Here is a 13040-nt window from a genome sequence, read left to right as displayed (position 1 = left end):
CTAATTATTAGAGAAATGCAAATCAAAACTACAATGAGGCATCACCTCCCACTGGTCAGAATGGCCTTTATCAAAATGTCTACAAATAATAAATGCTGGACAGGGTGTGGAGCAAAAGGAACCCATCCAAACTTGGTAGGAATTTAATTTGTACAGCCACTATGTAGAACAGTATGGAGGTTCCTTAAAAAAACAGAGTTACCATGTGCTCCAGGGATCCCACTCCTGGGCATATATCTGGAGAAAACTCTAATTCAAAAAGACACATGCACCCCAATGTTAATTGCAGCACAATCTACAACAGCCAAGACATGGAAGCAACCTAAATGTCCATCAACAGATAAATGGATAAACAAGATATGGTATGTGTGTGTGTGTGTATGCATAAATATATGTATATATATATTATATATGTGTGTGTATATATATATATATAAATTTTGAAAATCAATCCATGTTTTAACACATAAATAGAAAATATGGTGAAAAATCATATGATCATCTCAATAGATGAAGAAAATTTCTTTGATTAAATTCAACTCTTATTCACGATAAAAATTATATTCAATATTTCTCAGAGGTTCTAGCAAGTGCTATAAGACATGAAAAAAACTGGAAAGGAAGAGATAAAAGTGATATTATTTCAGATCAACTGAAACTCTTATTTCTGGTCACAGTAAAAGCTGATACAACCCCGATGGGAAATCCTTTGGAATACCCACCAAAACTAAATAAATGGAGACCATACAACTCACAATTCTATCCCTTATAGGTGTACACCCAATAGAGTCTCCAAATGACATTTACAAGAATGTTTACAGAGCACACTTTTAATAATAACACCTGGAAGATTGCTCAATTGTTTATGAATGGATAAATTGTGGTATAGTCACATAATGGAATACTATATAGTAATGAGAATAAACAAATGGCAGTTGCATAGCAATATGGATGAATCTCAAAACAATGTAAAATGAAAGAATACATACAAGGGTGCATACTGTATAATTTTAGATACATAAAATTCTAAAACCTGCAACAATTAATCTATGGTGTTAGCAAACAGTATATTACCATTGGGGTGATAGTGAATGGATAATTACGAAGGTTAAAACAGTAACTTCATAAAAGAGATACCTCTTAGACACCACTTTAACCAAAAGATCAAAGTTTACCTAGCCATAATTGAGACAAAATAACATCATGTTGTCTCTTGATATGATTAAAAAGGACATATCACTTCTGTGGTTTTTCACCAAAAATGCAAAGCCTGAACCTAACGATAAGGAAACATCAAGCAAACTCTAAGGGATATTCTACAAAATGCTGTAAAAATGTCAATTTAAAAAAAGACAAAGGATGGGTGAGGAAATGCTAGACACAACAAAATGAGAAAAAGATGACTATTAAATGTAATGCATTGTCATGGATTGGACACTGGACTAGGGGATGGTAGAAGGGGCTATAAAGGACATGTTGGGAACGATTAACAATTTAAACATGACTATGGATTAGATAATAATGTATCAAATTAAGATGTTAATTTTTCTAATTTTTATAATATGTTTTTATATGAGAGAATGCCCATTTTCCTAAGACATACATACTGAAATATTTAGGGGAAAGGGAACATGATGTTTCTAACACATCATTAGAAAAATATTCCTGTATGCACACATATGCCCATATTTATATGTACATGTACACAGAAAATGATAAAGAAAATGGAGAAAATATAAGCAATTTCTAAATCTGGTTAAAAAATTTAACAGTAGTTCCTTGGATTATTCTCAAATCTCCTGTAAATGTGAAGTCACGTCAAATTAAAAAAAAAAAAAAAGGATTGAGGGGTACAGGATTTATTCATCTTCTGCAGAACTGTGTGATGGGGAAATCAGGTTTCAGAGAAGTTTTAAAGGGCCAGATAATTGATCATTCAGGATCCAATTATGATAATGTTCAAGGAGGCTAACTCATGTTAACCAAGCTCAGAAGAAGCTGATACATCAAGTAGAATGCCAGTTTATTAATTTAACAACAACAAAAAAATGCTACAGCTAAATGGGATGTAAGACTTGCATGAGCATAGCTGTTACATTTGTCTTCTTGGCAGATGTAGATGGAAAATCAGTTATCAGAGGACTGCCTTGTGAGCAGGGTTTAGAACATGCAGAGTTGGATGAGCAAGCACATCAGGTGCTTAATGTTCAGGTACAAAAAAGTTAATGTATCTATTTCTACGAACATTCTCTTTAACAAGGAGACATGTTACTTCTAAACTGTTTTGCCTAGGGTTAATTATACATCATGCTTGATTATACAATTAAACTGAGTGTCAGGAGGGTCTTGCTTAGATCCAGCCTACAGATTATATATATTTTAGGCTCTTGTCAAGTCTGAAAAATCAGGACTTATTTTCTTGATTGCTAAAAATGTCCATATATATATTTTTTACTAACACAAGTAGAAGAAACAAAGTCAAAAGTGAAAGCTTGAACTGATGAATTTTTTGGCAAGACATTTTCACTAAATACAGAATTCTGGGCTGACATTTTCTTTCCATACTTTAAAAATCTAATTTGTCTTCTGATCTTCATTGTTTCTGAAGAGTGGTCAGCCACCTTTCATATTGCTTTTTCTCTGTGTATAAAGTATTGTTCTCTGGCTCCTTTCAAGGTAATCTCTTTAAATCACACTTGGTAATATGGTAACTGTGCTGGGAAAGGGTCAACTGTACTGCTTCTGAACCTATTGAGATAATCATCTTTTTCCCCCCTTTATCCTGCTAAATTTGATGTTCTAATATCTAAAGATTTTTCCATCTAAGTTCATAGAGATAGCAGACTCCATTTTTCTCTTCTTATAATATCTTTGCCTAGTTTGGGTACCAGGGTAATACCTCCTTCATAAATTGACCTGGTAAGTATTAACTTCTGTTTCTGAAGAAAATGTGTAGGACTGGTATTATTTCTTCCTTAAACTTTTGATAAGATTCATCAGTGATGCCATCTAAGATTGAAAATATTTCCACAAGGAGAATTCCTATTACAAACTCCACTCCATTATTAGCTATTCGTTAATTTTTTTTTTCTTGAGTCAGTTTTGCTTGTGTTCTTTTAAAAGAATTTTTCTATTTCGTCAGTCTTTCAAACATTGGCATAAAAATGTCATATTTACTTATCAAAATGTTAATGGCTGGAGACCCTGTACCAATGCTTCTTTGATTCCTTCTATCAGTACTGTGTTTTCTATTTTTCTTGATCACTCTAGAGATTTATAAAATTTATTGATTTTTTTCAAAGAGCCAAATTTTATTTTCACTGATTTTCTATTTTCCATTTTATTATTTTTTTTATTTACAGTTTCATCTGTATTATAGCCTCCATTCTATTTATTTTTGGGTTAATTTGTATTTTTCTAAATTTAGGAAAATGCTTAGAACAGTGATTTTAGGGTTTTTTTTTCTAACAAGGCATTTAATTCTATATATTTTCCTCTAAGCAACTTCTTTAGTTGTGTCATAAAGTTATTGTTTTAGTTGAGTCATAAAGTTATTGTTTTCATTTTCATGAAGTTCAAATCATTTCTAAATGCATATTGATATTCCTTTTGATCTGTTCTTTGACCTAAGGCATTTATAAAGAATGCTTTTCATTGTCTCATATTTTAGAATGATCTAAATAATATTATTGATTTCTAATTTAATTCAGTTTTGATCAGAGAACATATTCTATGAACAATACTTTCAACTTTATTAAAACTTGCCTTGTGGCCCAGAATGTGGTCAATTTTTATAAATTTTCCTTTTGCACCCAACATATATTCTGCTGCTTTGGGATAAAGTACTCTTAAAAAAAAAGAAAAGTTGGTTTGTAGTGCAGTTTTAGCTTTCTAAATCTAAATCTGACTTTGTCTATTTGTTCTATCAATTACAGAGTGTTTAAATCAACTAAAATTTGTGTATTTCTCCTTTTCTATCAGTTTTTGTTTCACTATTTTGAAGCACTGTAATTAAATGCATACATTTGGGATTGTCTTTTTGATGCATTGACTCCTTATAATTATAAATGGTCCTTTTATTTCTAGTAATATTCTTTGTTTTAAAGTCTGCCTTTCTGATATCAACACAATCACTTCACCTTCCTTATGATCGATATTTTCTTGGTATCTTGTTATTTGTTTTATCTGTGTTCATTCTCTTATTTTGTTTCTTCTTTTCTCCAGCTTTCTTTTAGGGATGAATATATATTTCATTTTATCTCTGCTATTGGATTATTAGCTATACCTCAGTGTTTTATTTTTAGAAGGTTATGGAGAATTTACAATAAGTTTAACTTGTCAGAATCTACCTTCAATTAAGATTGTATTATGTTACGTATAAGATCCTTACAGCCGTATATTTCTAATCTTATATTTTCTTCTATGTATATTTAAACCACACATTTTATTTATTTTTTTGCTTTAAATGGCTATCTTTTAAATTAGAATGCCCCCCTCAAATAATAATTACCAATATGTTCCAATTCTGTTGCCCTGCATTCCTCTATTTAGCTTCAGTCTGAAATTGTATGCTTTCAGCCTGAAGAATCACATTTAGAATTTCTTATCTTTATCTTATTGCCTGGAAAATTTTTTATCTTACCTTTTCTTGGAAGTACATTTTTGCTGATTATAGATATCTATGTTCACTTTTTTCTTTAGCATTTTGAAGGCACTATTCCATTGCATTAAAAATAATGCAAACAGAAGACAAGATCTCCATTCATTCTTATTTTTGTTTCCTAGAATATAATGTGTCCTTTCTCTTGCTATTTTTAAGATTTTTTTTTTTTAAATCAATGGTTCAGCAATTTGATTATGACTCTTGGTGAAGTTTTTGTTGTATTTGTTCTTTTTGGAGTCATCATCACCTTGGAACTGTGAATTCATCCTTGTCATTAAATTTGGAAAATATAGGTCATTATTTCTAAATACTTTTTCTGCCTTCCTATCTCCTTTACTTCTGGGACTCCAGTTATATGTTAGATCAACTGCCACTGTCCCATCCTGAGATTCCATTCAATTTCTTCAAACATTTTTACTCTTTTTGCTTCAGTTTGGATAGTTTCTTTTGCTATGTTCTCAGTTCTTTAATCTTTTCTTCTGCAGAGTCTATCCTGTGGTAAGCCCATCTAGCAAATTTTCATGTTAGCTATTTTATTTTTCAGCTCTAGAGGTTTCATTTCAGACAGTTTTAACTTCTCATTATGGTCATGTTTTCATTTAAATATTGAGTATATTTTTAATAACTTTTTAAAGTTCTTGTTTCCAAATTATTTTATCTTTGGCTATATTTCTATTAACTGATATTTTTTCCTCTTTATGAATCACATTTTACGCTTCTTTATAGGCCTACTAACTCTTGAGTAACAGGCCTTATGAATACTGTTATTTAATGTCTGGATTTTGTAGTGTTACTTTAGAAAGTTTCAAATTTAGCGGTAAGAAGCAGTTAAATTACTCATGGATCCGTCTGATATATCCATGATATGTTTTTAAGATTTCTTTTGGCTTGTTTAGAGTAAACTTTACTCAAGTGTACCTTGGACCTACTTCCTGGTATCCTACATAATGCCTCAGGTGTCCAAATAGATCTCTCTATTCTGCATGATGGAAACTCCCAACTTTGTGTGAGCTCTGGGAATTATTTGATTTATAAATTCCTTGATATTTGTTGTCTCATAAGGTTTCACTCTGCACACACATCCATCACCATTCAGCAACAGACTGAAGGCAAGCCTATGCATATTTCAAGAACTATTTTTCTAGAACTCTTTTTCTTCACAGTTTTTAACTCTTTGATACTGTTATGTAAATTCAAGTTCATTCAACCTCTCCAAATTCTTCCCTCTCTACCTCCTGAACTGCCCCCCTGTACTATGGAAAGTAATTCCTTCCAAAAGCCAGAAATATCCATCTAAAAGCCAGGAATATCTCAGAGCACACCTCACTTGTTTCCTTCTCTTAGAGTTCATAGTTCTGTATTGTCTGTTGCCCAGTATCCAAAACCAGTTATTATATATTTCGTCTAATTTTCTAGTTGTTTACAGTGGTAAGGCAGGACCAATACCAGTTACTTCATCATGGCAGAAGTACAATTCTACAAAATTTAACGTATATAATAATGTTAATTCTATAGAACCTAGGATCTTTCCAGTTCCGGAGGGATTATACATCTTTTCTCGATTACTCAGCCCAATGGAAGAAATCACAGATTATATGGTTAAATCTTCTCAACATTTAAGACTTGTTTCCTCACTACCACTTACAGCTGATATATTGTACTTGATTTTCCTGGCTTATTTTTTCTTGATGGTATCTTTCAAACCTACTCATTTCCTTTTCTACTCCCACTTTAAATATAATCATCTCGGGCAGCTGCCAAAATCTCCTAGCTGTTTTTCTTAACTCATCTTTTTTTTCACCACATCACAAGTAATTTCAAAATTATAATTCTTCAAATATCACTCCCATCATTCAACTAGCATATTCAATCTGATCAACAATCTAGACTGGCTCTGTGGCCTACAACTTCAAATAGCACCTGCCTGCCCCTTCACAGAATGTGCACATGCAGAGCATAAACTATTAAGCGGGATTAGCAGACATTTATTCCATCATTCATTCATCCAGTACTTCCAACATACCAATTACTGTGTTATGCACTGGAGATTCAAAACTAACAATTCAGCAGGGGACCCAAACAAATCAATATGATAAATATTGTGATAGTACAATGCAAGATAAAAATATCCAGAGTAAGTTCTACCACCCTATATGTGGCAGTCAGTGAAAGCTTCACAGTATTAATGGCTATGTTTAATCTTAAAATATGAGTAGCAGTGGAGCGGGCATTCCAGGCAGAGAAAATAGCATGAGAACAGGGACAAAGGAGGGAGATCTAGCATGATGTAAGTGGAAACTGCAGACAGTTCATGTATTTCATGAGCATTAAGTCAAAGGCAGAGGGCAACAGATATGTCCAGAGTATATGCAAAAGAAAATTCAAGGAACCAATTATTTACTACATTTCAAAGCTTAGATTTTAACAAGATGCTGATGGATTTTTAATCAAGGGAGTTATATATTCAGATTTTTGTTTTTTAAAAAAACTTTCTGAATATTTTATTAAAGATAAAAAATTAATAGGATAAGAGTGGAGGCAGGCAAGTTGTTGAGAGTCTAAGCAAGTGATGGAAAGTCTGAACTACGCTAGATGTAATGACAATAAAGAGGAAGGAATGATGGTAAACTTAACGCTATGTAGTAATTTATAGGACATGAGGGGTGAAGGTATAACTGAAGTACCTAGGGTGACTCCCTTTCTAGATTTGGTAGCAACTGAGTGGATAATTGTGTCATCTACTTCAGATGACACAATTAACACAAAAGGAAGAGCATACTGAAGGGTGGTTTAAAAAATGATTAGTCACAGTTTATCTGGACATCTGAGGTACCTATGACATAGCCAGTTGAAAAGGTCACATATGTGATTAGACATAAATCCAAAGTATATTTATATAAAACTTAAAAGCCATCACCCCACAGTAGGTAGCTGAGACCATGAGAGAGTAAAACACCTAAGAGACAATGTGTGAAGTAAAAGAGAAAGACATCAGCATTTAGAGGTCAGGCAAAGGCATAGAAGCACCATGTTTCATCTAAAGTAAAAATAACTTGGGGCTTCCCTGGTGGCGCAGTGGTTGGGAGTCTGCCTGCCGATGCGGGGGACACGGGTTCGTGCCCCGGTCCGGGAGGATTCCACGTGCCACGGAGCGGTTGGGCCTGTGAGCCGTGGCCGCTGGGCCTGTGCGTCCGGAGCCTGTGCTCCGCGGCGGGAGAGGCCACAGCAGTGAGAGGCCCACGTACCGCAAAAAAAAAAAAAATAATAATAACTTGGCTATAAAACACTCATATTTTTATTCCGCATTCTCCTAAGGTAAGGGGTATAAAATACATACTTCATTAATTAAGGTGGCCCTATATTGGCTTTATCCCATGATGTAGTAGATAGCTGATCCACTGATGCCCTTGAAAACTCAGGTAGTTGAAGTGTACCTCTTAGCATTTCAATTTTCCACTCTGTACTCACCCCTAAAACTGCAAGGTTCTTGTCTCAAATTCTTAGTGGTCTCTTTAAATTCTCCTCTCTTCATTTGAGGTGGAGTCGGAACACTCCATACTCCTTCCTCTTGGGAGAAGATGTAACTCAAAATATGGTGAGAGCATTAAAAGGCATTCATTTGATTCCTGTCCTCCTTTGGAACTGATTCTTACCTCTTTTACCATGCGGTATCTAGTGTTTCTTTGGTGCCTGTTATAACAGCTACTGTAACATTAAAGTATACGTCTGTCTCTCCTACAGGAGCATGAGCTCCGAAATGAGAAGAGTGATTTTTAAAATTCTTTGTATCCCCAGTTTTTATCACAAGGTAAGAACTGAGAAAACAGTAGTGTTAAAATGAACATCTAGGGCTTCCCGGGTGGCGCAGTGGTTGAGAGTCCGCCTGCCGATGCAGGGGACACGGGTTCGTGCCACTTTCCGGGAAGATCCCACATGCCGCGGAGCGGCTGGGCCTGTGAGCCATGGCCGCTGAGCCTGCGCGTCCGGAGCCTGTGCTCCGCAATGGGAGAGGCCACAACAGTGAGAGGCCCGCGTACCAGGAAAAAAAAAAAGAACATCTAGGAGTGAAGGAATGGCATATGAATAGAGTTTGACATCTGGTACCTTGTTTGGTGGATTCAAAGCCCCCGACGGGAGAAAATCATTTTAATTATTTGGGGCAGAGAGATACAGTGTCTCTCAAATTCAGAGAAAGATTAAATTGTGTTAATAGAGATATATCTTTTAATTCATTGATTTGAAGCTGAAAGGGATCCCTATCAAAAACCTCAAAACTCAGATCTATGAATGGACATTACAAAAAGGGATATATGGGCTCAGGGTTGAAAAGGGAGACTGTAATAATTATACGAAGATGAAGACAATTCACTTGATCTTCAAGGCATAATTCCAGGAGTCACTCTTGTGTACAGTATTTTGTTTTACTATAAAAGGAGATTTTTTACAGATTCTTAAGTAAAATTTTTTCAAACAAAACTTTATATAACCAGAATCTGTCTATCTTTAAATAAATGCTTTGAAATATTGGCCCATGTCTAGGGAAAAGTACTAGATGGTATAAGCTTTATTTGATGAACAAGTAAACAAAAGTTATTCCTAAATTCAATTCTCCTCCAAATTTCTATACTACCACAGACAAGAATGCAGCCTACTTTTTCATAACTGAAATCTGAAATAACGATATCTTACTCCAGAGACCAACATAGTTCACTTTTCCTTCTGATGGGTATCTCATTTATTAGGCACAAAATTCACGGTGCTCCAGTGCCAAGAATTACTAAGCAACAGAACATATGTAGGCGGATGTGATGTTTGCATATTCACACAATATGACATTTACACCAAGATCAGAAGTATATTATTGCTGAAAGAGAGTAACAGTAACAGAACAAGAGGGAGTAATATTCTTTTATTTTATAAGATACCATTCACAAAAGTAACTCCATGATCTTAAATAACCCTCTCCTAGAGAAAACAAGCAAATCCAGAGGGACATTCACATCTCCCCACGTTTAGTTCCTCCTAAATGCCAGAAAGGAAAACATACTGCTTGAAGCAATTTTTGTGCCTTCTATAGCATAACACCTATTACAGCGTGAATACAGGAACTGCCTATCAGCCTGAGCAGAATACTAACTACTTTACAGCATCGAAATCAGGAAATATTCTGGAGTGTTCTACTCAAGACATTTCCCTAGGGACCCTGAAACTTGGCAACTTTCTCTGATAGGCAGCTACTTCTGTTCCCATACTGTCTCTCTGCTGAATACAGGAACCAATGATCAAGACAAGGTTGAATGTCTGAATAAACGTAACTATTTCCTCACAGGGGGAAAATAAATTCCCAATGCCAAATATGTGAGCCAGCCCCCTTCAAACTGATGTGTGGTTTAAGGCAGTGACCTCAACACAGCGTCTCTTTGAGGCAACCACCCACGTGCCCATTTCAGTTGTACAACTTTTAACACAAATACAGACTTATTAAAATAAGTGAATGAGGAAATGTTTTTAAAGGAAGATATCCAGAACACGTCACCCAACAAGATGGGTCATTCTGTAAGCATTAATTCTTAGTGAAACATAGTATTTTATACATGCTAAAATTCCATGTTTAACAATAGGTATGCATATCCTTAAAACATCAAATATTCCTTCATATTCTTTCTAAATGTCCTCAGCTGATACTTTTCATGGTTTCTTGACAGATGTCATTAAATTTCTAGATAGAAGAGCTTCCTCTGGCAGTATTTTGCTACAATGATTTCTCCACTAAACTTGTTTTTAAAAGAGTTAAAGGTTCTTGAACTGTACTCCTCCTTCCTTCTCAGTGAACGGATTTTATAATGACTTTTATAATTTGCTTAAAGATTTAAATATGCCAGCTACATTTCTTGAGGAATCATTTCCTGTTCATAACCCTCAGGAAAACTGCACCTACTACAGAGGGTGGAAAGCAACCTTTTTTCCTGTACAAGAAGATTTGAGGTTCATTATAAGCATGTTACTATCCTGTATTACACTGGGTCCTAAACTGGGGATTACAAAAGGAACAAGAAAATAAAACCCTAGCAACAACCGCTGATACTTTTATTTTTATAAGTGCTGTATGTTTGCAAGTCACAACTGTTGACAACAACCCTATCTGTAGAGATTTCCATCAGTATGGCAGGAATATGGTAGCTATGATATGGAAAGCTGATGAGTCACTGGAATTTGTTACGATGAAGCTCTGTGCACTTTCCCCATGTGCTCCTTGTTACTTGAGCTGATTTCTACAACTGCGAATAGTGGACCTATAGAAGGATCTCTCACGGCTCCTGAATTTAGATGGACCTGACAGTTATATCATATAAAAATGTCCAATATATAAGAATTTGCTCTTCAGATTATTTTTAAGTAGTAAACGGAACCATTTTCAAATAAAGACACCTGGAGTTAGAAGCGGAAGAGGCCATTCTGAAAGCAAAGCAAAAGTATACTTGAACTACTCTCAGAAAAATATTTCTATTTTATGACTAAATCTCCAGAAATGTTCAATAACATGATAATAATAGCAATACAGGCCCTCGGTTCCCCTGAATAAAGAGTTCCAAACGAATAAATAAGTAAAAGACCATTTGCAACAAACTTACCCGGGTCGCTTATTGCTGGGCTTCATCCGAGATTTCCTGAATAGAGGTCGCAAAGATGAGCCTAAGTGTCTGAATTTTCAAACAAGCTCCTACCACCATTTTGCTGCACCTTAAGTTTTGGGAAACAGGAGATAAAAATTTGGAAACCAGAAATTAATCTTCTCAGTTAAACTATTCTAATAATAATCATTTGGTTTTAGATTCACTAGCCCTTCTACTTCTTTAGCCCCTGGGGGGTGGGTGTCTCCCACTTACTCAGGTCTCCCACTTGCGGAAGAGCAGCACGGCCTTCTCCTTCCCCCATCCAGCAAAACCTCACCAGCTCGGAACCCCACGCCTCAGGACCCTTCCTTCCTCAAAGCGCTGGTTTTTATAGTCCCAGGAACAGGCAACGCCAGCTCACCTGGAACTTGTTAGAAATGCAAATTACTGAGCCTCTCCGCAGGTCTTCAGAATTAGAAACTCTGGAGGGGGGGGCATAGCAACCTTTGGTTTAACTAGTCTTCCAGGTATTATGAAGTGCGCTGATGTTTGAGAAGCACTGCTACAGAAGAAGGGCTACTGTTAGTAGGAGAAACTGTATCCATCTATATTAATTCCAGATGTCATCTCTCACAGATAACATTTGCATTTCACAGAGGCCTTCCAGGCTGAAGTAAGCAGTAAAGGATTAGGGTGAAGGAGTTCAGGTGCCACAGATGCGAAAAGGGAGCGACTCTGAATCATGGAGGCCTGCTAAAATTACAGCTTTTAAGTGACTTACTTTACCTTGTGCTTGAAAGCACAGTCTAGAGAAATAGGTCTCAGCCCTGTTTACCTTGAACTCTCTTCAGGTGTTTTGCTTTTGTTTCTTTTTGTTTTTACCTTAAAATAATTGAATTTTTGGGGCTGCAAGCACCCCAGGTGAATCTAATATGTAATCAGCTTTGCCTTCCACTAGTCTTGGTCCCGGGAGTCTCACAATTCAGCCTGCATCAGAATAACCTGGAGGGATTGTTGCAGGAAGGATTGCTGGGCCCACCCCAGAGGTTCTGAGTCAATAGGTCTAGGGTGGGGCAGAGAATCTGCATTTCTATAAACTTTATTGGAGCTGGTTCTGGGAGGAAAATCTGAGAATCACTGCAGTGACGCTTGCTATCAATTCCATTTGCCTAAAGCAGAGGAATAGGTTGTGAGTCTATAGCCAGAACATTTGAAACGCAGTCAGGGTAATATTTAAATTCATGAATTTGTAAGTTGTCTCATTCACTCCAAAAGGAAATTCAGTTCAACAGTGTAACACCTCACTTTTTCCAAGGCAGCTTATCTAACACCTTCACTTTTAAAAGCAAAACAATTCCCTGGAAAGCAAAACAGATCCTACCAAGTACAAAATCCCTGTGGTCAAGAGAATTTGCTTTACACAGAGGGAGAGCACGCCAGGTGCTTCCTCTGAGTCAAATTACTCCTAATTTATTTCAAATTCCAATTGGGTTGATAATCTGATTTCTTGGTGTGCAGCAGATTAAAATCAGAAAGTTGCAGGCTGAGCAACTGACACAGGAAGCAATAAATGAAAGCTAATAGTTTAAAAGCAGAAACAAAAAAAATGATAAAAAGCAAACAGAGGAAGTTAAGATTTGAAGAACTTCAGGACACTTACATTTAAATGCTCCTTTAAAGTAACACTGAATTCCTAACAGAAACAGGTGCATCCACGCAAATGTAAGCAGCTGGATGGAAATGTATTAAGAAGGGAGCTGCTC

This window comes from Globicephala melas, chromosome 7 (assembly GCF_963455315.2).
Source record: "Globicephala melas chromosome 7, mGloMel1.2, whole genome shotgun sequence".
Taxonomy (NCBI): Eukaryota; Metazoa; Chordata; class Mammalia; order Artiodactyla; family Delphinidae; genus Globicephala; species Globicephala melas.
Note: the sequence above shows the minus strand (reverse complement) of the source record.